This window comes from Pan paniscus, chromosome 9 (assembly GCF_029289425.2).
Source record: "Pan paniscus chromosome 9, NHGRI_mPanPan1-v2.0_pri, whole genome shotgun sequence".
Taxonomy (NCBI): domain Eukaryota; kingdom Metazoa; phylum Chordata; class Mammalia; order Primates; family Hominidae; genus Pan; species Pan paniscus.
The window spans coordinates 32910121-32934331 of NC_073258.2; the positions used below are offsets into that span (position 1 = coordinate 32910121).

The following is a 24211-nucleotide window of genomic DNA, read 5'->3' on the forward strand; positions in this document are numbered from 1 at the left end:
CACTGCTGACTCCACAAAAATACATACAACCCTCAGAGAATACTATAAACCCCTCTATGCACATAAACTAGAAAATCTAGAAGAAATGCAGAGATTTCTGAACACATACACCCTCTCAAGACCAAACCACAAAGAAATTGAATTGCGAATAGACCAATAACAAATTCTGAAATTGAGGCAGTAATAAATAGCCTACCAATCAAAAAAAGGCCAGGACCAAATGGATTCACAGCCGAATTCTACCAGAGGTACAAAGAAGAGCTGGTACCATTTCTACTGACACCCTTCCAGAAAAATCAAAAAGGAGGGACTCCTTTCTAACTCGTTCTATGAGGCCAGCATTATCCTTTTACTAAAACCTGGCAGAAATACAACAAAAAAAAGAAAACTTCAAGCCAATATTCTTGAACATCAATGCCAAAAATTCTCAATAAAATACTGGCAAACCAAATCCAACAGCACATCAAAAAGCTTATCTACCACAACCAAGTAGGCTTTATCTGTGGGATGCAAGGTTGGTTCAACATACGCAAATCAATAAATGTGATTCCATCACATTAGCAGAACTAAAGACAAAAACTACATGATTATCTCAATAGATGCAGAAAAGGCCTTTTGTAAAATTCCACATCTTTTCATATTAAAGACTCTAAATAAAGTAGGCACTGAAGAAACATACCTCAAAATAATAAAAGCCATATATGACAACCCCATAGCCAATATTATACTGAATGGGCAAAAGCTGGAAGTATTCTTTTTCAAAACTTGCACAAGACAAGGATGCCCTCTCTCACCACTGCTATTCAACATAGCATTGGAATTTCTGACCAGGGCAATCAGGCAAGAGAAAGAAATAAAGAGTATTCAAATAGGAAGAGAGGAAGTCAAATTGCCTTTGTTTGCAGCTGACAAAACCCTATATCTAGAAACCCTCCTCATCTCAGCCCCAAAGCTTCTTTAGTTGATAAGCAACTTCAACAAAGTCTCAAGATACAAAATCAATGTGCAAAAATTGTTAGCATTCCTATACACCAACAACAGACAAGCAGAGAGTGGAATCATAAATGAACTCCCATTCACAATTGCTACAAAAACAATAAAGTACCTAGGAATACAGCTAACAAGGGAAGTGAAGGACCTCTTCAAGGAGAACTACAAAACATTGTTCAAAGAAATCAGAGAGGACACAAACAAATGGAAAAACATTCCAGGTTCACGGATAGGAAGAATAAATATTGTTAAAATTGCCATACTGCTCTAAGTAATTCGTAGATTCAATGCTATTCCTATTAAATTACCATTGACATTCTTCACAGAATTAGAAAAAACTATTTTAAAATTCATATGGAATAAGTAAAGAGCCTGAATAGCCATGACAAGCCTAAGCAAAAAGAACAAAACTGGAGGCATCATGATACCCAACTTCAAACTATACTACAAGTCTACAGTAACCAAAACAGCATGGTATGGGTACAAAAAGAGCATAGACCAATGTAACAGAATACAGAACTCAGAAGGAAGACCACACATCTACAACCATCTGATCTGCAACAAACCTGACAAAAACAAGCAATGGGAAAAAGATTCCCTGTTTAATAAATGGTGCTAGGAGAACTGGCTGGCCATATGCAGAAAATTGAAACTGGACCAATTGCTTACACCATATACAAAAATTAACTCAAGATGAATTAAACACTTAAATGTAAAACTCAAAACTATAAGAACCCTAGAAGAAAATCTAGGCAATACCATTCAAGACATAGGCACAGCCAAAGATTTCATGATGAAGATGCCAAAAGCAATTGCAACAAAAGCAAAAATTGACAAATGTGATCTAATTAAACTAAAGAGCTTCTGCACAGCAAAAGAAACAACCATCAGAGTGAACAGACAACCTACAGAATGGGAGAAAATTTTTGTCGTCTATCTATCTGACAAAGGTCTAATATCCAGAGTCCACAAGGAACTTACAAGAATTACAAGAATTTACAAGAAAAAACAACCAACCTCATTAAAAAGTAGGTAAAGGACATTGACAGACACTTCTCAAAAGAAGACATACATGCGGCCAACAAACATGAAAAAAAGCTCAACATCACTAATCATTAGAGAAATGCAAATCAAAACCACAAGAAGATACCATCTCACGCCAGTCAGAATGGGTATTATTAAAAACTCAAAAAACAACAGATGCTGGTGAGGTTGTGGTGAAAAAGGAACACTTTTACACTGTTGGTGTGAGTGTAAATTAGTTCAATCAATTTACACAGTGTGGTAATTCATCAAAGACCTAGAGGCAGAAATACCATTTGACCCAGCAATCCCATTACTAGGTATATATCCAAAGGAATATAAATCATTTTATTATAAAGACACATACACATATGTGTTCACTGCAACACTGTTTACAACAGCAAAGACATGGAATCAACCCAAATGTCCACCAATAATAGACTGGGTAAAGAAAATGTGGTACATATGTATCATGGAATACTATGCAGCCATAAAAGAACAAGATCATGTCCTTTGTGGGGACATGGATAAAGTTGGACATCACTATCCTTAGGAACAGAAAACCAAACACCACATGTTGTCCCCTGTAAGTGGGAGCTGAATGATGAGAACACATGGACACATTGCAGAGGAGCAACACACACTGGAACCCATTTTTTTGAGGGGGCAGTGGAGGGAGGGAGAGCATCAGGAAGAATAGCTAATGGATGCTGGGCTTAATATCTAGGTGATGGGATGATCTGTGCAGCAAACTACCATGGCACACATTTACCTATGTAACAAACCTCCACATCTGGCACATGTACCCATGAACTTAAAAATAAACGTTGAAGAAAAAAAATTAAAATGTACCTCTTTATCGTTAGTGTCTGGCTCATGACTGTCACATGAGAAAGACAGATGGATGGGATGGATATTTGAAAAAATCAATAAATGACAATTTTTATCCCAAATATTAATTAAGTAGCTACTTTAAAATATATAATGTGACTGGCTCTCAGAGAGATAACTCAAAAGTGGATTCTGTTATCAAGATGTTGGTAGTTAAGGAGGGGACTTAGATCACTCATGGCCATTTTCAAAAAACAAGTATAAACCATAGCATGTTAATTAGATATGGGTTGAAAGTAATCTACATGGTGCCATGTATTTTATTTAGAATTGGTGGAGAAAAATGCCTTTGTAAAGCTTTGAGTTTAGGAATCATTAATGTTATTTCAGGTGGATTAGGTAGGTTATTCTGATATGGGGCAGAACAGCACAGGACTGTTTTTAAAGAGCAGTTTTCATACTTGGAGTATTTTAAAGTACTTTAAAGTGCTTTACAAAGTAATGAGTTAAACATTGGTAGTGAGAAACTGTGTATGCTAATGGAGAAACCCATTGTGCTCTTGACAGTAGCTCAAACAGGACTGTGGAAATTAGAAGCAGTTTTACTGATACTGGCCAGGATTTGGGATTAATCCTTGCTCCTTTTGAAAATTGCCATGGGATCTTTAAATTGCACTTGGATGGCCGCCGTGTTTAATAAGATTGTTTTCTAGACCTGAAACTCAACCAAAAAGTTTGTGCACAGACTTTCTACAAATAAAGCATATTTGGAGGTAGCAATTTTTTTCCATAATGAATTTGGATAATGATAGATTTTTATACAAGCAGCAGCAGGAATAAAAGAATCCCCATGACCCTTTGCCGGCTTTTAGAAGTAATCTCATTGGAGATTCTGAAATATTCAGATAAATGTGTTCCAATTTTGCCTTTGCTCTTCAGGGTTCTGGCTGGGACTAATATAAAGGTGCCAAAAATCTAATGAGGAAGCCTGTTCATGAACAATTTCCATACCACTTTTAACAGACTTGCAAGGTTAAGAAGGTCTGAATAAATATGCAAACTTTATGATATCCAATGGAATAATTTTTCCTGCCTTTGGCCTTTTAAAAATTTTGCACAAAATTCCATCCAAATTCTATCCAAATATAAGTGACAATTTAATTGGAAAGAGTGAAGCAATTTGAAGTTTAAAATTTATTTTAATATATTGTATCATCTATTAAGTTAATACAAAATGAAAGGTTAATGCTACTATTAGTATGTTTGAGAAATCCCCACTATAAGCCTACAATGAAATCTACAACATAAATGATAGATATTAAAACTAATCATTTACTAAAATTCTTTAGCATTCTGTTTACATTTTGCTTGAGAACTATGTTACTATAATTCACTATTCATTCACCCAATAGAATTTGATTGGGACCGAGTGCTTCTAAGACAGAAATACAAGTTAAGAAAGGAATCTTGGTAAAGACCCGGAAAGCAGAAGTTTATTGAATCCAGATTTTAGAGTTAGCAATAGTGAGACTATATATTGTTCTGGAATTTAAATTAATCTCCAAACTCTCAGCCTTTACTTATGAACTCTGTCTTTTCACATCATACAGAGGTTTAATATGCTGAAATCATTACCTTGATGTCTGCTTCATTTCCACACCTTTAAAATCCCTGCAGAATACATTCATCAAGCCAACTTTCAAGGAAAAACAAGAAGGAACTTGGTGTATCAATGTTCATGTTACTTGCCCTACTGTATGCAAAACAAAACAATACATTTTTTATAAGTAAAGTTACATAAGCTTGACCACAGATGAGCTTGTCTAACCCATCATAAGCAACATAAGCAAAAGACTGAGCTTGACAGTGCTTAGGGCTCACAATGTGAGTTAGCCCCAGTGTGAGTTTTAGAAGTTGGGGATGGTGAAGGGGCAAGTGCTTCCCCCTTGTCAACATTTCAACGTAACCCCAAAACTTTTCAGAGGTGGAAGCCAGTAAGGAATTATAACTATTGCAAATGTAACAGACTTTTCAAGAACATGGGAAAAATCTGAAGGATAAGTATTATTTTAAAAGAATATACAATTCATATATTTTACTTGTAAAATTATTTATAAAAATTAAAAGTAAACTGTGAGGGCCATCCCATGGTAAAATCTACCTCTATGACATTCCCCTTGCCTGCAGTTTCAGATGTTGTAGTGATGATATGTCTTTCTCAAGGATTGTAATGATAACCCAAACTAAGGCAAAAGCTGCATATTAGAATAGCAGGAACTCTGATTTAGGACATAATTCAGTTTGCATAATCTTACTTCTGCCATGAACCCTGACTCCCTGTGAGATTATAAAGGCAAGCCTCACTCTGTCGTATTTGCCACAGTATTCTCAGTGCCTCATGCATCAAGTATGGGTGCCCCTTAAATATTTTTTGAATGAATAAGTAACAATATTTTGGCTTTGACTCCTGTCTTGATCTCAACCATTTCATTTGTAAAATAAGTGGGTTAGGCTAGATGATCTTCATGTCCCCTTCCAGTCTAGGACACTGTTTCTTAACTACCAGCCCTTGTTAACAATACAGATTTCAGGACCAAAATCAAAGTCTCTGGGTATGGGGCCTCGGCAATTGCCCTTTTAATGCTTCACAGATGCTTCTTTTGTACAAGAAATTTGTTCTAGGACCATACAAGTATCTTAAAATAAGTTTAGAAGTAGAAATTTTGACCACATCAAAGTACTTATATATAAAGAGCAAGTAGATAGTGAAGGTGACCATCTTGATAATTTGGTTCTCTAATTCCCCATACTCTAAGTTAACTTAGAGATTATGAAATTTTTGTAAGGCCTTTCTACCCAGAGAATTTCCTTCATTCTTGATGGAGGTGGACAAAGATATAGTATTTCCAGATTTGGTTGAAAAGCTATAACTTTTAAATAAAGCACTCTATTCTTTCTTTCTTCATGAAGATATAATTTTCAAGCTGTTAATCTTTCTATATACAAATATATCACTAAACTAGGTTTTGAAATATTATATTATAAACACAGAAAAATCTCTTTAACTGACAGACCAAAATGTAATTGGCTTTCTTAATATTCAAACACATCAATCTTTTAAAATGTTAATTGACATCTACTTTCCTGGATAAGTGTTTTCTTTTATAAAAGTGTAATTTTAAAAATCCTAAATTTAAAAGTTGGCATTGGTAGGTATAAATTTTTCATACTGACAACAGAAAAGACAACTTTTTCTACTCAAATTCCTACTAGCCACAGAAAATACCAACAAAACATGATTAATAAAACAACCTTAAGTCTTTTCATGGACATTCCCAAAAACCAAAACTAACAGTTGGGTTTAGGATGCTCAATTGCTTCTTTGTTCTTCCAAACTTCATATTCTTGATGAGGTGTAGATTGATATGACTCAAGAGAAGCCAAAGCAAAGATATTTGGTTTATGTATCTGAACTCTAGTGAAAGCCAAATAGGTAGGCTTTTAAGGTAGACTGAGAGGCCAGATTTTCAGACATCACTCAAGCAGAACTCGTGCTGGGCTCCCTCTCATTTCAATGAGTTGTCCAAACCAAACACAGCTAGTCAATTCCAGTTTTTTCCAACAGTTTGCATAGTTTCCAACTGCGGAAAGGGAGAGACAATTTTCGTGATTCCATGTCAGATGTCAGGCCTGCTGACCTTCAAGGAAAGCTGAGCTTGACAATGGTGAACATTGCCCAGAGTACACAAAGTTAAAATATTTGTTCCTTTGCCAGAAATACAGATGGATGTAAAAATAGGAACATTTTAAGGTTTGAATTTAAACAGTGTTCTTTAAAGAACACATTATTTTGAAATTTTTTTTTATTCCAGAGCTATCATATATTTTAATTTAGGTGCAAAGAGTATTACACTTTGATTTCCAGTACATATTGTTACACTAAAAAGCAAAGCACAAAAGAATATCTATAATACGCTACTCTTCAAATAAGAAAAAAAGAAATTTGAAAAAATATCAACTTCTTTGTGTAGAAGAGATACAGAGAGGGTAAAGCAGAAACTAAAGAGATTGGTTACGTGATGGAGTAAGATGAGAAAAGGATGGAAAGAATGGAGGAATCAAAACAGGTTAGCAGGGATGAGGAGGGCATGACATTTTTCTAAGTATATATATTTAAGAGCTCTTACCCTTAGAATCATAGTAATGTTTCATGTATCCATCACATACCCAAAATAATAAACAATAACCAAGCAGGATCCAGGGGGAGCCCAAACTGGAGCAGAAACAAGAACACATGATCTGCCCATAGTGCAAATAAATAATATAACCATATTCAAGGGAATGGGGAAGAAAAGAACTAGGTTTGGAGAACACTGTCTTGATGGATATTGTAAGGCTAAAGACACAAAGAACTATTATGCATAAATAGTATTTATGCATGCATAAATCCTGTAATATTACAAGTAAATGTGTTTCTCAAAGGTTTATGGTTTGATAATTCTTAAACAATGGGTATGCTAAAATTGAACAAATAGGTAAATATACTGAAGATAATAAGAAATGGGTTTCTCACTGCCAGGGAAAGAATTTAAAAATAAGGAAAAAGTAAAAACTAAAGCAGTAGTCCCCAACCATTTTGGCACCAGGGACCGGTTTCGTGGAAGACAGTTTTTCCATGAATGGGGTGGGGTAAGCAGTTGGTTTTGGGATGAAACTGTCCCAGCTCAGATCATCAGGCATTAGATTCCCATAAGGAGCGCACAACCTAGATCCCTCACATGTGCAGTTCACAATAGGGTTCGTGCTGCTGTGAGAAGCTAATGCCACCCCTAATCTGACAGGACGTGGAGCTCAGGTGGTAATGCTCCCTCACCTCCTGCTGTGCAGCTCAGTTCCTAACAGGCCATGGACAGGGTACCAATCAAAGGCCCAGGGGTTGGGGAGCCCTGGACTATAGAGAACACTGTAGTGTTGTACTGGAATCTGATGTATCAGCATAAACTCATGGCTAGATAGATAGATAGAGATGTAGATGTAGATAGATAGATATAGATATGATTGATAGATATATAGAGAACTACAGATATGTTATGTATATGGCTTAAAGTACACATATATCTTTTCTAACATATAGATAGATATAGACAGATACATACATACATACATACATACATATATACATAGATACATAAATAGAGAACTACAGATATGTCATGTATGTGGGTTAAAGTACTTAAATATCTTTCCTAACTCTGTCTGCTAAGGGGGCTTAGAAATAGTGGCATCCCAGTAGTAATGCACATGCAGCACTCAGATCTTGGTTTCTAAACACCATTCTCCAATGAAAGGAACCAGGGCCCCCAGGAGAAATGGTTAGTTCCAGGGCTAAGGTCAGAAAAATACAAAATGAACCTGAATATCTTGTGCTAGCAGAATGTAAGGAAATGTTCACTAAAAGATGGGGGCCGACTGAAAAAACAAGAGCCAAATCTAGAACAATTTGAGTAATGAAATAAATGACAATATTGGATTATATCCTACGGAATACCCCAAATATCTATAAGTACACACTAACATAAATAAATGCTTGGTTAAATAAGTAAATGAGAAATAAAGGAAAACTCTTCCTTACTGTAGAAATACAGTTAATAAAGGTACAAGAGAAAGGAAATAGACAATTACAATTAAGCAAACACCATAGTAATAATTGTGTGTCATAAAAACAAGATCCATCAATGAATGTCAAAATTGATAGGTGAAAGTTTGAAGAGAAACACTTTCTATAGCTTCAAAATGTGTCCCCTAAGATCTTTATTAACTACAAAGGAATGATAGTAAGTTTACAGTGGTGAAATGCAGCAGACACCAACTTAACCAAGTAAAGTCAAAATCATATATATATATGGAATCTAAAAAAGTCAAATATATAGAAAAAGAGAAAAGAATAAAGGTTATCAGGGGTGGAACGGAGGGGGAATATGGGGAGATGTAGGTCAAAGGATACAGAGTTAAACATATATATATACATACACACACACATATATATATTTAAATTGTATATATTTAAGGTGTACAACATGATATTTTGATATAGACGTATACAATGAAATGATTATGACCACCAAGCAAATTAACTTATACATCACCTTACATAGTTACTTTTTTTCTTGTAGTAAGAACACCTAAAATCCACTCCTTTAGCTAATTTCCAGTATAAGATATAATATTATTAGCTATAGTCACCATGCTACTCATTATAGTCACCATGCTGTTCATTAGATTTCTAGATTTATTCATCCTGCATAACTATAACTCTGTATCCTTTGACCTACATCTCCATATATTCCCCCTACATTCCACCCCTGGTAACATTATTCTTTGCTCTGTTTCTATATATTCAACTTTTTTAGATTCCACATATAAGTGAGATCACGCAGTGTTTTTCATTCTCTGTCTGGCTAATTTCATTTAGTGTGATGTCTCCCATTTTGTTGCAAATGGCAGGATTTCCTTTTTGAAGGCCGAATAAAATTCCATTGCATATATATACTCATTGAAATGTCGACAGACACTTAGGTTCTTTCCATAGCTTGACTATTATGCATAATGCTGCAATGAACATGGAAGCAAAGTTATCTACCTCTGAGGTCTGATTCATGTCCATGGGGTATATATCCAGACTGCTTGGTCATATGGTAGTTCTGTTTTTAGTTTTTAAAGGAACCTCCCTACTGTTTTCCATAATGGCTATACCAATTAACATTTCCTATTTCTGTGGTATTTGTGCCAAAATCCATAACTCCATTCCAATCATGAGAAAACATCAGACAACTCCAAGTTGGGAGACATTTGACAAAATATCTGACCAATATTTTTCAAAATTTCAAGGTCAAAAAAGACAAAAAACAAACCCTTAAAAATGTGAAGTGCAGCAACTAAGGAAAAAGAAGAACCAAATGCAATGTAGTATCCCAAGTAAGACCCTGGACAAGATCCTGAACTTAAAAAAACAACATGAATGGGAAAAGGAATAAGATTCAAATAAAACCTGTAGCTTATTTAATAGTGTTGAGTTAGTGTTTGTATTAGTCCGTTCTGACCCTGCTAATAAAGATATACCTGAGACTGGGTAATTTATAAAGGAAAAGGGGTTTAATGGACTCACATTTCCACAGGGCTGGGGAGGCCTCAGGAAACTTATGATGGCGGAAGGGGAAGCAAAGGTATTCTTCCTCATATGGCAGCAGGAAGGAGAAGTGCCAAGCAAAAGGGGGAAAAGCCCCTTATAAAACCATCAGATCTCATGAAAACTCACTCACTATCACGAGAACAGCAGCATGAGGGTAACCACCCCAATAGATGATTCAATTACCTTTCACCGGCTCCCTTCCAAGACACATGGGGACTATGGGAACTACAATTCAAGATGAGATTTGGGTGGGGACACAGCCAAACCATATCATTGTTAATTTCCTGGTTCTGATCATTGTAATGTGGTTATGTCGGATATGGACAGGAGAAGCTGGATGTGGGCTATATGGAAAGTCTCTCCGCAATTGTTGAAACTTTTCTGTAAGTCTGAAATGTGTTCAAAATAAAAAGTTAAAAAACATGAAATGCAAGGTGATGTTTAAAAATCGTTTTAAAGATAACTTTTCGATCTTTTTAAAGGTTTTTGAAGGAATGATATAGTTCAGACTCTTTACCCTGAACTGCAAAGATTTGCACCAGGAGCTCACTCTTACCACTCCTATGTCATTTCCAACCCTCTGCCACCCATGCTGGCTTTTTTCTTTTCCTTGAGCATGTCAGATGAATTCTCAACTACACACACATACAAACACACACACACACACACACACACGTGTCTTCCCCTGATCTTCTCAAAATTGGCTCCTTCTCATTGTTCAGCAGAATTTCTTAGTCAGCTCAGACCAGGTTATACTGTATCTCAGAAATATTTTATTTCTCATGTATGCTTCATGGCCCATCCGTTAACTCCGAGTCAGCTGTGGATCTGCTCCCTACGTCTTCTTCATTCCAGGAGTCAGGCTCGAAGAGAAAACCCAGTATGGAATTTGCTGAGGGAAGAGAACAAGCCAGCTTTCAATAGCAAATGATGGCTCTCAGGGCTTCTCTGTGGAGCTGGCAGGCATGGTGTTCGTGCTCACATTTCATTGGTTGAAGCATGTCACCTGGCTAAGCCTGGTGTTGACGTGATAGGGAAGGAAACTTCTCCTATAGAAGACACTGCAAGTCACATGGTAAGGATGTGTAATCTTCCAGGAAAGAGAGCAAGAATTTGGGAACAATAAATAATCTATTATAAGACTCCTTGAAACTTTCTCAGAGGAACTTTCTTGTACCACCTGCATGTAAAGTTATCCCTCTTCCCCAGGTTACTTAATATTCTATTATTTTGTTTTATTTTCTTATCACTTTCTAGAATTATCTTACTTTGTTAAGGTTTCCCTTTATGAGTGGTCTTTCCACCACAATGTAAATTCTAAGAAAGCAGATAATTTATTTAAGTTAGTCATCACTCTGTCCAATAGTTCCTTGCTCATATTTAAGTGCTCAATAAATATTTGTTGGATAAAAGAAGGGCACAGCCTGGAACTCTCCAATTTCCATGTTTTTATACAGCACATCATATACAATGTCTCACTAAGAGCAGGCACTGATAAATGTTTGTTAAATAAATAAATGAATGCATATTTATATTGAGTGAAATTAAAGATGAAAAATATATACATATATTTATATACACATTTTGATAATGGTTATGGCTACAACTAAGAAAAAAGAATTTCCTTATTAAGAAGGGACATTTCTATGCATTGACTTTTTCTCCTAGTGTACTTGGAAGAAGTAGATTAAATTTGATTTTTCTCATGTAGTTCCAGCTAACCTCACCTATAAATGAATAAAGCATTTGAGGATTCAGTCTGGCAAATGCAGAGCAGGTCTGCAGAACAGACATATTAACAAATTGTTTTGGAAGTGGAGCAGCAGCAGGATGGGGGATTGAAAGGGGTTGGGATATAGGCGACAAACAGCACAGACACACTGGTGTTGCAAGTGCTTTTTCCTTCTTTTGACTGGTAAGAGCTTCTATTGATAGCTCATTTTAATAAATGGTACTTCCTTGCAAAATTCTCTATCTTTCTTTTTCATAAGAGCTAGGAAAGTTCCGTATCAATTCTTTGTTTGGACTTCCACTTCCTCCCCCAAAGGGCAAAATTATGATCTAATTTATTTAAATGAGCATTACCCAATAAGGTTGGCTCTGTTTAGCATGACTGTCTGCAGTCTCAAAGTATTCACAGACCTGCTCAGTTTTAGCCTTAGGGATAGATGGAGTCAGGGCTATGACTGCAGAAATCACGGTAGATGTTGCCTTCCCTGATCATAGATTTCCACTATTAATAGTTCATTACTGTAGCTTTAAACTAGATAACCCACAATTTAAAGGTTGCTTTTCCTCTTAAATTTAAAAAAAAATTAAGATGAAAAATAGTGTGATTCTTTTCTTACAATTTTTAAATTAGGTCCCAAGAAAAATGTGCTAGAGATGGGTGTCATTGTTGGGAAATGGGAAATGGAAAAGCATGGGAGAAGTAGAACTATGAAGCTAAAAAGTTTGTGTAATTTCCCAAGTTTACCTTGAGCTGGCTTTGACCTTAGGGTAAATTACCCACGGTTGTCACCGTAAACCTGCAACCCATTACTGCACAAACTGAATTAAGATGAGGTCTGTAATAAACTCTGCTCAAGGAGGTTCAGTTAAGAAAGGTGAGCAATGGACCAGTTATTCCAGCAGTCTTTCAGGGATACATTTTCATAGCATAGAGACCATTAGAGTGAGTTTCTACAATATTTACTTCTTTTCAATCTTTCTCAAATGTAGAGTTTAATGATTCCAGACAGTAAACAATACCCACAATGGTACTGATGAATTGTAAAGTTTTGTACTGAGGTATTCTGAGAGTTAAATTTTAGTCTGCCATCTGTCAGCTATGTATTATTGAGCAAGATACTTAACCTCTCTGAGCCTCAGTTTCTTCATCCGGAAAACGACTACACTAATACTATCTATTTTGGGGCATATTGTAAAGATTAAATGAAAACGTGTATGTGCAATGTCAGGATATCATGAGTTGAAGGTCCCCCAAAAAATCCAACTCTAACAAAAACGCAAAGGAAATGTATTAATTCATGCAACAGGAAATTGAAAGTGAAAGGCTGGCTTTACATATGGCTGGATAAAGATGTTCAATAAATGTATTCAAAATTTGCCTTTTCTCCAACTCTTGGCTGAGCTGTTCTTTGGATAGGCTTTAATCTCAAGTAGTTTCTCTTCATGTGTTGGCAAAGATGATCACCAGAAGCTAAAAAACAGTACTTCTTTTTCATAGTTCCAGAAAAAGTCCCAGGACTGAATCTCATTTGTAACTCCTGGGTCATGTACTCTAGACTGAGACAAACAGAAAGAATTCTCAGATTGGCTTGATCCTGGAGGAAGTTGGTTGTGTCAGCCTCACTCAAATAGTATGGACAGAAAAAGGGTGAAGGGCAGCACCTTTCAAGCAAAAAAGGTCATGTTACATCACTACAAAAAAAAAATTGAGAGTGGGCAAAACAACAGCTGAATGTATTTAAAGTGCAGCACAATGCTTGACAAAGATCAAGCCATCCATGAATATTTGCTGTTATTAATGTCATCAATTTTCTGGAGAAGGAAATAGATGGTGACCTTAGGCAGATATCACCAGGGGAGAATCTGGGTGACTAAATGCTAACCAAGGATGTGAAATATGAGAGCATGACCAATTCTTCTTAAACTTTTCATTCCCAGTACCAGCACAGTAGTTGGCACATAACACTGCTCATAAATGCATGACAAGTGAATGAATATGTGCTAGGAATCCTGCTAAGTTCTTCTCATCCAATGGCCATTATAATAGGAGCATAACTATTTCTTGGTCTGTTGTCCCAATAGACTCTTTCTTCTGAGAGGTTTCTTGTAGGGTGCTGTAAACTTGAAAGTGCATGTGAATTACCTGTGATCCTGTTACAATGCAGATTCTGGCTGGGCATGGTGGCTCAAGCCTGTAATCCCAACACTCTGGGAGGCTGAGGTGGGTGGATCACTTGAGGTCAGGAGTTCAAGACCAGCCTAGCCAACATGGTGAAACCCTGTCTCTACTAAAAATACAAAAATTATCTGGGCGTGGTGGCACACACCTGTAATCCCAGCTACTTGGGAGGCTGAGGCAAGAGAATCACTTGAGCCTAGAAGGCTGCAGTGAGATCACACCACTGCACTCCATCTTGGGTGACAGAGTGAGACTCAGTCTCAAAAAAAAAAAAAAAGGAAAAGAAACGATGAATGGAGATTCTGATGGAGTGAGACTGAAATAGGGCCTGAGATATTACATTTCTAACAAGCTCATAGGTGGTGCTATTTCTGCTGGCATGCAGACAACCCCTTGAATAGTGTCTTAGTCTGTTCAGGCTGTTAAACAAAATACCATAAACTGTGGTGCTTATAAACAACAGAAATGTGTTTCTTACAGTTCTGGAACTGGGAAGTTCAACTTTTCAGGGCTGGCAGATTCAGTGTCTGGTGAGGGCCTCAGCTTCTCGCTGTGTCCTCACATGGTGGAAGGGACAAGGCCACTCCCTGGGATCTCTTTTATAAGAGCACTAATCCCAATCAAGAGGGCTCCACTTTCATCACCCCATCACCTCCCAAAAGGCCCCACCCCCTAGTACCATCACATTGGGGGTTGGGATTTCAACCAATGAATTTAGGGGGTACACAAACATTCAGATTATAACAAATAACTAGGCTCTAAAGCTCTAAACTATTTCCAGGTGGGAACTGACATAAAGCTTTTACCAAGTTATTCAACCCCACTGTTCAGTAGAGACCCTGCTTTAGGGTGTTCTTGTACATGTCATTTCCTTCGTGGGTAAGGAGGCAAAAAGGAAGTAACAGAGAATTTAGGCTTAGAGTAGTTCTCCTAAAAATCTGTGAAAATGGAGTAAACCATGTAAAATGTACTTTTAAATAGATTAGTGAACCAGTTTCTAGCTCTTAATCTCTATATTTTAATTTATCATACAGACTACTCTAAAAATGTTAAAAATGCACCCATAGCTGTTTTTAAAACCAGGCATCATGAATTTTAACCCTTATTTCCTTTAGCACTTTATGGTGTGCAAAGCATTTTGGCATTTATTGCCTTATCCGATTTGGCTAGTCTGAGATAAAAGCTGACCTTCTAAAATAAAATAGTGAAGATGCTGTGTCAGTTTGTCTGAATAACCATATTTTCTCTTTTGGCCATATATCTCATTTTAATGCACTTATTATCATCCTCAATCTTTCCTCCATCAACTCTATTTCTAGGATTTAGAATTCTTGGCTCCACACCTGAGATTCATAATTGCTTCCTTCTGTTTATGCAGCTGCAAGAAGTTCACATGAAAACAGTCTCCTTCCTCTCTCTGTAGCCGTGACATTGAACATGCATTTTCCCTCCTCAGCAATTACATGGAGGTTACATAACCTACTTGTTGAATTGAAGTAGCATATCTAGACTAATAAAATTTAACCATTGACAGATCCTTACAGGTGATCTGTGGGTAGACGAATCAGAAAGACATATTTGCAAATGTAACATAGCTAAGCAGAAAGATTTAAATGGATATAGACATAGGAATCCAAGGAGAAAACAAAGTTACTCTAAAGCACACTTGGCCTCTCCAAAGCATGTCCAGGGCAACAGGAGTGCCCTCAGGGAGCTAGTGGCTGTTATGGGAGTTTCTGTCCAAATGTGATTATGCAAAGCTCAGACATTGGCAAGCTAGTAAATAGATGGCCTTGTGTCTGCAACACCCTTTCTAACAAAGAAGAGATATAAATCCAGCTCTGATGCAAAAACCGCCACAGACAATATGTAAATGAATGGTTGTGGTTGTCTTCCAATAAAACTTTATTTACAAACACAGATGGCAGATGAGATTTGGCCTACAGACTGTAATCTGTCCACCTTTGAAATAGGCAATGCTAAGATAACATTCTTGTACATGACATCAATAATTATTTCTGTAGAATAAATTCTTAGTAATGGAATTATGGGTGAATAGGGATGCACGTTTTTAAAGGTCTTAATATATATTATTAAATTTGTTTCCCAAAATAATGCAACAATTATACTTCTTACTGAATATAAATGTCCTTATTTTGCCATGCATTCACCAACATGGACTATAACCATTTTAATGAATCAATTTGACAGAAACAAATTAGTAGTATTTCACTAATTTGACTTGTTGTTTTATTACCATGTTTACAATGTTCCTGCATATTGTATATTTATTTTCTGTGTGTTCAAAATATTTTGTGACATATAGGTGATTTTTGTTTCATGTCTTTCAATTTTCTTAAAATTTGTTATTAAAAATCCATTATAACACTAAATTTAAGGGAGATACAACCAGAGGTTGAATATAAATGGATAGAATTAATCTGAGTAAATTAACTGTTATAAGAGTTAATCTGAATCCCTGAATCTCAAGAGTTTAATATAATAAAAGGTTATTTCTCACTCATGATACAGTTCAACACAGTTTTTGGTGACTCTGCTATATGATGTCATCCAATGACTGAGGATGACAAAGCTCTGCCATCCTCAACACTTTTGTCCCTGCACATAGGAATCCAGCTTGCAGTTTGGAAACCACTGTGTGGAGGAGATGGGCTTGCTTGACTGTTTGAGCCTGAAAGTGACACAGGACCTTCACTCATCTCCTGCTGGTGATAATTCATCACATGACCTTACCCAAGAGGGAGAAATGATGTTGTGTCTTTCTCAGGGCATTATATCTGGGTTCATAATATTAATGTCTTTATTACCAGTGATGTTGACTCTGATTGCTTGGTTAAGTTGGTGTCTGCTGCATTTCACCACTGTAAACTTACTATCTTTCTCTTTGTAGTTACTAAAGATCTTAGAGGACACATTTTGAGGCTATAGAAAGTGTTTCTCTTCAAACTTTCACCTACTGATTTTGGCATTCATTGATGGATCTTGTTTTTATGACACACAATTATTACTATGGTGTTTGCTTAATTGTAATTGTCTATTTCCTTTCTCCTGTACCTTTATTAACTATATTTCTACAGTAAGGAAGAGTTTTCCTTTATCTTATTCCTACACCCAGGAAAAGGAAATGGGTTTGGTAAGCATCTAGCCCATCTTGTCACAAAATTAAAATTTAAATACTAGATTTCAGGACTTTGTTTTTTTTTTTTTTTGGTTCCTCTAATATTTATGGCAAAGACTAGTATCATTTTATTAAAAAATTTGGCTGATGAAGAAATGTAAATAAAAACTACAAAAAGGTATCATCTTACTCCAGTTAAAATGGCTTTTATCCAAAAGACAGACAATAACGAATGCTGGCATGGATGTGGAGAAAGGGGAACCCTCATACACTGTTAGTGGGAATATAAATTACTGTAGCCACTAATCCACTATGGAAAATAGTGGATTAGTTTCTTCAAAAACTAAAAATAGACCCCCCATATTATCCAATCATCCCACTGCTAGGTATATATCAAAAAGAAAAGAAATTAGTATATCAGAGAGATATCTGCGCTCCCATGTTTGTTTGCAGCCCTATTTACAATAGCCAAAATATAATCAACCTAAGTGTCCATCAATGGATGAATAAGTGAAGAAAAGGTGGCATATATACACAATGGAATACTATTCAGCTATAAAAAGAATGAAATCCTGTCATTTGCAGCAACACGGATGGAATGGAAGATCATTATATTAAGTGAAACAGGCCAGGCACAAAAAGACAAATATTGCATGTTCACACTCAAATGTGTGAGCTAAAAAAAAAAAAAAACAACAATTGAGCTAATGGAGATAGAGACTAGAAAGATGGTTACTGGAGGCTGGGAAAGGTAGCAAGGAGGGGGAGATAAAAAAACAAAAGGATGGTCAATAGGTACAAAAATGCAGTTAGAATGAATAAGATTTAGTATTCAGTAGCACAGTAGGGTGACTATATGACTATAGTTAACAATAATTTATTGTATATTTTAAAATAACTAAAATAATAAAATTGGAATATTCCTCACCTAATGAAATGATCAATCCTTGAGGTGATGGATACCCCAATTACCCTGATTTGATCATTACATATTGTATGCCTGCATGAAAACATCACAAGTACTCCATAAATATATATAACTATGATGTACCCATAATAATTAAAAGTAAACTTATTTTAAAGAAAGCAAAGATAGGCATGCTTGCTTTTTTCTTTCTTTCTTTCTTTCTTTTTTTTTTTTTTGTTCGGAATCTTGCTCTGTTACCCAGACTGGAGTGCAGTTTTTGTATTTTTAGTAGAGATGGGGTTTCATCATGTTGACCAGGCTAGTCTCGAACTCCTGGCCTTAAGTGATCCACCCACCTTGGCTCCTAAAGTGCTGGGATTGCAGGTGTGAGCCACCATGCCTGGCCTATTTATTTTTTATTTTTTTCTTTCCCTCCCTTCCTCCCTCCCTCCCTTCCTTCCTTCCTTTCTTTCTTCCTTCCTTCCTTCGCCTTTTCTTTCTTTCTTTCTTTCTTTCTTTCTTTCTTTCTTTCTTTCTTTCTTTTTCTTTCTTTCTTTCTTTCTTTCTTTCTTTCTCTCTCTCTCTTCTTTCTTTCTTTCTTTCTTTCTTTCTTTCCTTCTTTCTTTCTTTCTTCCTTTCTTTCTTTCTTGAGTCTCACTCTGTTGCCCAGACTGGAATGCAATGGCACAATCACAGCTCACTGAAGCCTCGAACTCTGGGCTCAAGTGATCCTCCTGTTTCAGCCACCTAAGTAGCTCAGACTACAGGTATGCACTACCACACTCAGCTGATTTTTAAACAGTTTTGCAGAGACAGGGTCTCACTATGTTGCTCAGGCTGGTCTCAAACTCGTGACTTCAAGTGATCTTCTTGCCTCGGCCTCTTATAATTATGTTTTCTTTAAAAACATTTTAGCTGATGATTACTGATATAAAACACATACTTTATAAGAAAAACCAAAGAGCCAATGATAAAACTATAAACACTTTGCTTTTCGGTTCTTTACACTTAAAAGGTGTATCTGCTTGCATTTGTAACTAATCCCATGCTATTATAACAATATACAAAATTTGCATTAATTTTGCTAATTTTCTCAAGATTAACAAAAATTAGATCATGAAGCCAAATAGAAAATTAGTAGGTTAAATAGCAAGAAAAGAAAGCATCTTTGAAGAGAAAATTCAAATATATTTCAAAACAATTTTTATAATTAATTACCATTAAATAAAAAAGAATAACATCACGCTTAACACACTATCCTGGTATTGAATTCAGACAAACATAAGCACGGGAAAAGAGATCACTAGAAATCAATGCACAAAATGAGTATGAGAAAACTCTAACGTTTTTTCTTTGGTAATTTAGAATGCAAATGGAAATCAAGTTCTTATTCCTTTGATGCTTATGTATGATCTTCTTATTGAGAAAACTCAAAAGAATCAGATCACTGTATTCCTCCTTACTTTAGGATGTTTATATTAATGCAGGATAACCTGGCCAGAAAAGCAAAGGGAAGTGAAGAGGCTGTTTAATGAAGGGAGTTTAGCACCAGAAATTCCAAAAGAATAGATTAACATTGTCTGCCTCTAAACTCTTCAAAGAAAAACATAATTGTGCCTTTTATATCTTACCCCGTGCTCCAACTGCAGAATTCCTTAACTCCCAGGAGGAGCCTCATAGAGATGCTGTGCTGTTTGATTTGGCACTATTCACAAACCTTGGCAGATGATCAAATAGAGGGCACAGAAGTGCAGGAAAAGCCTTAAGAAACTGTCTTCGCTGTTGTCGTTACTGCCTTCATGAATTGAAATCTCAATGGTAAGCATAAAAAAGCCATAGATATTAACCGAGCGTGCATAACTCCAATTTAGATGTTTAACACACCTTGGCTTGGAGAAAGCATGCACGTTTAGAACTCTATATGCTCTCCCTTGAGTTGTAGTTGTCTCATCTTTCAAATAAACATGGTTTCTTAAAATAATTAGGTCTTTTTGCCCCAGAACTCTTGAACTAAGTGTGCAGACATGATAAAATGAGTGAGTCTTGTCTTAGAACTCAAAAGATCTGGGTTCTAGTTCTGATGCTACCAGTTCCTAGCTCTTTAACCTTGGGCAAGTTGCTTAGCTCCACTGAGCCTTAGCCCATAGGTCTATTAAATAAATACTGCTCACTTCACTGATTTTCTGTTAGAAGCAAATGAAAATTATATTTAGGATCACATAAAAATAATGTATAGAAGTATTTGGTAAAATATAAAGAGCAATGCTGTTGTGAGAGATTATTACTGTGATGAAGTAGAATTGTGCAGCAATGCAAAGTGTCATTAAAGGACAGGTATTTTAAAGAATTGATTTATAACGAAAGGATAAAATCCAGGAGAGAATCTACTAGATTTTTACTGAGTTTAAAATATAAATGTAGACAGTACTTTTAAAAAAGGAAAAGAAAAGAAAATGGTCACAAAATCGAAAAAAGTTATGCTAACTATGGAAATGATTGGCAAAATAGTGGAATTTCTAAGGCATGAAATTCTTTAAAATAGATTAATTATATATTTGGGAGAGTTTTTTGAAATGGATTTTATGTCTCTAGATGATTTCTCTCAGCTTATATTCATTCATTCTTCCATTCATAGAATGTAAGCTCTTTGGGTTGTGTTCCCTAACTTATTATGAGAGTACAGAGTAGGTGCTAATTAACTATTCGTGGATCAAATGAACTGATGAATTAATGAGATCATTAATTCACAATTTTCTGTGTTATTCATTGTGCTAGTTGTTAGAGGTGAAAGAATTCTATAGAGACAGTTTCTGCTCTCTGGGAGCAGAATATATATATTATATATATATGCACATATATATTTATATACATATACACATATATGTATATAAGTATGTGCATATATACATATATATACATATATGTATGTACACCCACGTGCATTATTGTTTTTCAAGTGTATGTTAATTAAAGTAATAGCATACAATATACTATTCTAAAACTTTCTTTCCCTCTATAACATTTATTGGAAACCTATTCATATTAGTACATTTCAATCTAGTTCATTCTTTAAAAGGTTGCAATAGTGGCCACAATGGGGCCATCATTCGCACGTGGTACCCTATGGAGTTGTGTAGTAAACAGCCTGTACACTTGTTTGTGGCCGCTCTCTGCCCTGTTTAGATAAATAACATAGCTACACCATAGCTCATCTAGTTGTTCCTCTATTGCTAGATAGACACATAGGTTGTTTCCAGTTTTTCAATATTATCAACCATCTTTTAATGAATTTTTTTTACAACTTATAATAACTGAAATATCCAAACAATGTAATGAAATTCTTCATCTATTTTAAATCCTAGACTTGAGATCAGAAATTCCTTCTTGAACTCTATGTATTGTGTGCACACTTAGCAGCAGAACTATTAAAAACCAAAACAAAATAGCCTTTTGAGAAAATGGGAGGGACGAATAAACCTCTTTTACTCTTTAAACGCAGAAGCTTGCAGAGATTAAAGCCCTCTCTCTTTATTTGGGTATTCAGTAGGCACAGAAATTAAACTTTTCAGACTCAGTCTTTTTGCCTCACACTGATTTGATTTAGTTGTAGGATTCTGAAGATGTAGTATGTATGCACCATTTCAGGCAAGCTGGGGCTTTATGTGTTTTTGAATGGCAACTTTTCTTTTCCACAAAAGATAACTTTATGACAAGTTACATTTATATTGAACTGCTTTGACATTGTGTAAGAACAGATTCATAGAGCTTGATACATTCGGCAGAGATAGATGTTTCCTCTATAATGCCTTTGATCTCTTTTCTGTTCAGAATGCTTTTGAATATTGAGAGGGCTGTTTGTCCTGAGGCACAGCCACTTGTAAACACATAGACACCCCTGAGGAGCTATGTATTACTCAGGTAATTGTTGCAGGGACCTGTTCTTTCTGGTGCCAAAGACAGCCTTTAGTGCAGACCTCTTAAGGAAACACAGGCTAATGAAACTGACTTAATGAAATTGCTAGGCATTAGAAATAGCATTTTCACAAGGGGAGCAAATGGACAAGAGCCTCCTTGTTGTCATTTGGGCAGTGATTTGTGGTATTGAGTCTGGCCTTTGGCTGGAGCTTGAACTAAGTACAGCAGAGGTCCAACTGCCTTGACCTTGAATGGAATGTTTACTCCATCACAGAAGGAGCTGACTTCCTGTATTTGAAGAGAGGATGGTGGCATAGAGATTGGGAGGAAGAGAAGGCCAAAGAAAGCAATAGAAGCCAATCCCCAGGCCTGAGGGTCAAAAGACACACTCAAGGGCCAGACGAGGCTGCCTCCTTGATAGGGGACCTGATAAGCTGACCTCAGCTGCAGTTTTCTTTCCAGATGTTTGGTGGAGGATTCTAAGGCTAAAAGCAAGTCTTCTCACAGTGGCATTGCCAGATCCCCTGGGGCTGGTTCTGTGGCATGAGCAGCCTGGACTGCCTTGGCAGGTCAAAGCACTCATGTCTCCTTTTAGGTTTGCATAAATACATATGACTCAACTTGTTCCTCCACTTAGAGTTACGGATTTTTCAAACTGGAAATGAGCATAAAGATTACCTATCAAAATCTCCTTCACTTGGAAGATGAGGATGCCAATCTCCAAAGTGGAAGGAGTGGCCTCTGCCGCTAGGTCATTCACCTCATTAGTGATTTTACCAATCGATTTCCCTCTCGACAATTTGAGGATTCCTGACAATGGCTCCTCCTCTTCTTCCTCCTCTCCCAGTTATCACCACTATCATCGCCATCATCATCATCTTGAGATTCCTTGAATGTGCTCTCCATATCTTCTGCTTAATAGCTACAGTTCCATGAGCATTCAGTGTGAAGGACCCAGCAGCATTTGTCCTTGTTGCATAATGAAAAGAGCTCTGGATTCAGAAGCAGACACACTTGAATTTAAAAACAGACCTAACTCTTTACTTTCATTTGCATGACCTTGACAGCCGTTTTATTCCTCTGAGCTTGTTTCTTCGTTTATAATATGAAGGCAATAATGTCTGCTTTAGAGTTTCTATGAAGCTGAAGTGAGGATGTTACCATTATTGTCTACTGCCTGTACAGGATAGGTCCTCAGTAGATGGGTACCTGGGATACTAGTATTGCTATTATTTCCCAGAGGCTTGGCTTCTTATATTTGAAGAGATGCTCTGAAAGTTATCACAGATGCTCTCAAACTTAGTCCTGACTCAATTGTCTAAGCTTGAGCAAGTTGGTTTCTCTCTTGGCCAGGCCAGGTGGCTCACATCTTTAATCCCAGCACTTTGGGAGGACAAGGTGGTACGATCACTTTCACTTGAGCCTAGGAGTTCGAGACCAGCCTGAGCAACATATTAAGATCCTGTCTCTACAAAAAATAGAAAAATTAGCAAGGTGTGGTGGCACGTGCCTGTAGTCCGAGCTACTTGGGAAGCTGAGGTGGGAGAATCACTTGAGCCTGGGAGGCAGAGGTTGCAGTGAGCCAAGATGGTGCTAGAAGGGTGAAAGAGTGAGACATTGTCCAAAAAAAAAAAAAAAAAGAGAGAGAGAGATAGTGCCTCATTTATAAACTGAGGAGTTGCACCAGATCCTTTCTAAAGCTCAGTGCATACGTTTTTTGACATAGCATGATGCAGTGGTTCTCCAGCATTGGTGAACATTCCAGTCACCTGGGGTTTCATGCCTAGAGATTCTAATTTAGTAGGTCTGGGAGAAAGACCCAAGAATCTGTATTTCTTAAAAAAGACACCAAATCTTAGTTTTCTCTTGCTATGACTGAGAAAAGTAATAATATCCATGTGGTAGGAAAATGGTGAGAAGCAAATGAAATAATGTCTATAAAGCACTTAGCATAGTTTCTAGCATACAACAATTGCCCAGTAAATATTAGGTGTTATTCCTCTTTCCCTTTGTAACTTTGGATAGCACATATTTGTAGTTGGTAGGCTAAATTTGGCTGATAAACAGGACTTTCCATATGTGAATTAGACACAAATATTTGCAATTAGGGGATTTCTACCTTCTCTTGAAAAACAAAGAGACCTAGCAACACCAAGCCAGAAACAATTTACAGTGGCTGTGTCTGGACATTGGCTGTTCCTTTAGCTGTGGGTTCTCCGTTTAAAACAGTCCTCACTCAATCGGCTTCACCGATCTACACTTCTTGTTTGGCTCCCATAGGCATTTGGGTTTGTAGATTTCTGTTGT

The 24211-nt window shown here is 36.5% G+C and overlaps 1 long non-coding RNA gene across 1 annotated transcript in view; it reads right to left on the reverse strand.

Moving 5' to 3' along the window:
* LOC134731194 (uncharacterized) overlaps positions 1-24211 on the reverse strand; it is a 48463-nt gene that overhangs the window by 4230 nt on the left and 20022 nt on the right. Inside the window, exons 2-3 of the long non-coding RNA XR_010113347.1 lie at positions 6198-6485; positions 4480-4597 (exon numbers count right to left, since the gene is read on the reverse strand). This is a non-coding gene — a long non-coding RNA (uncharacterized LOC134731194). The remainder of the gene's footprint in view (positions 1-4479; positions 4598-6197; positions 6486-24211) is intronic.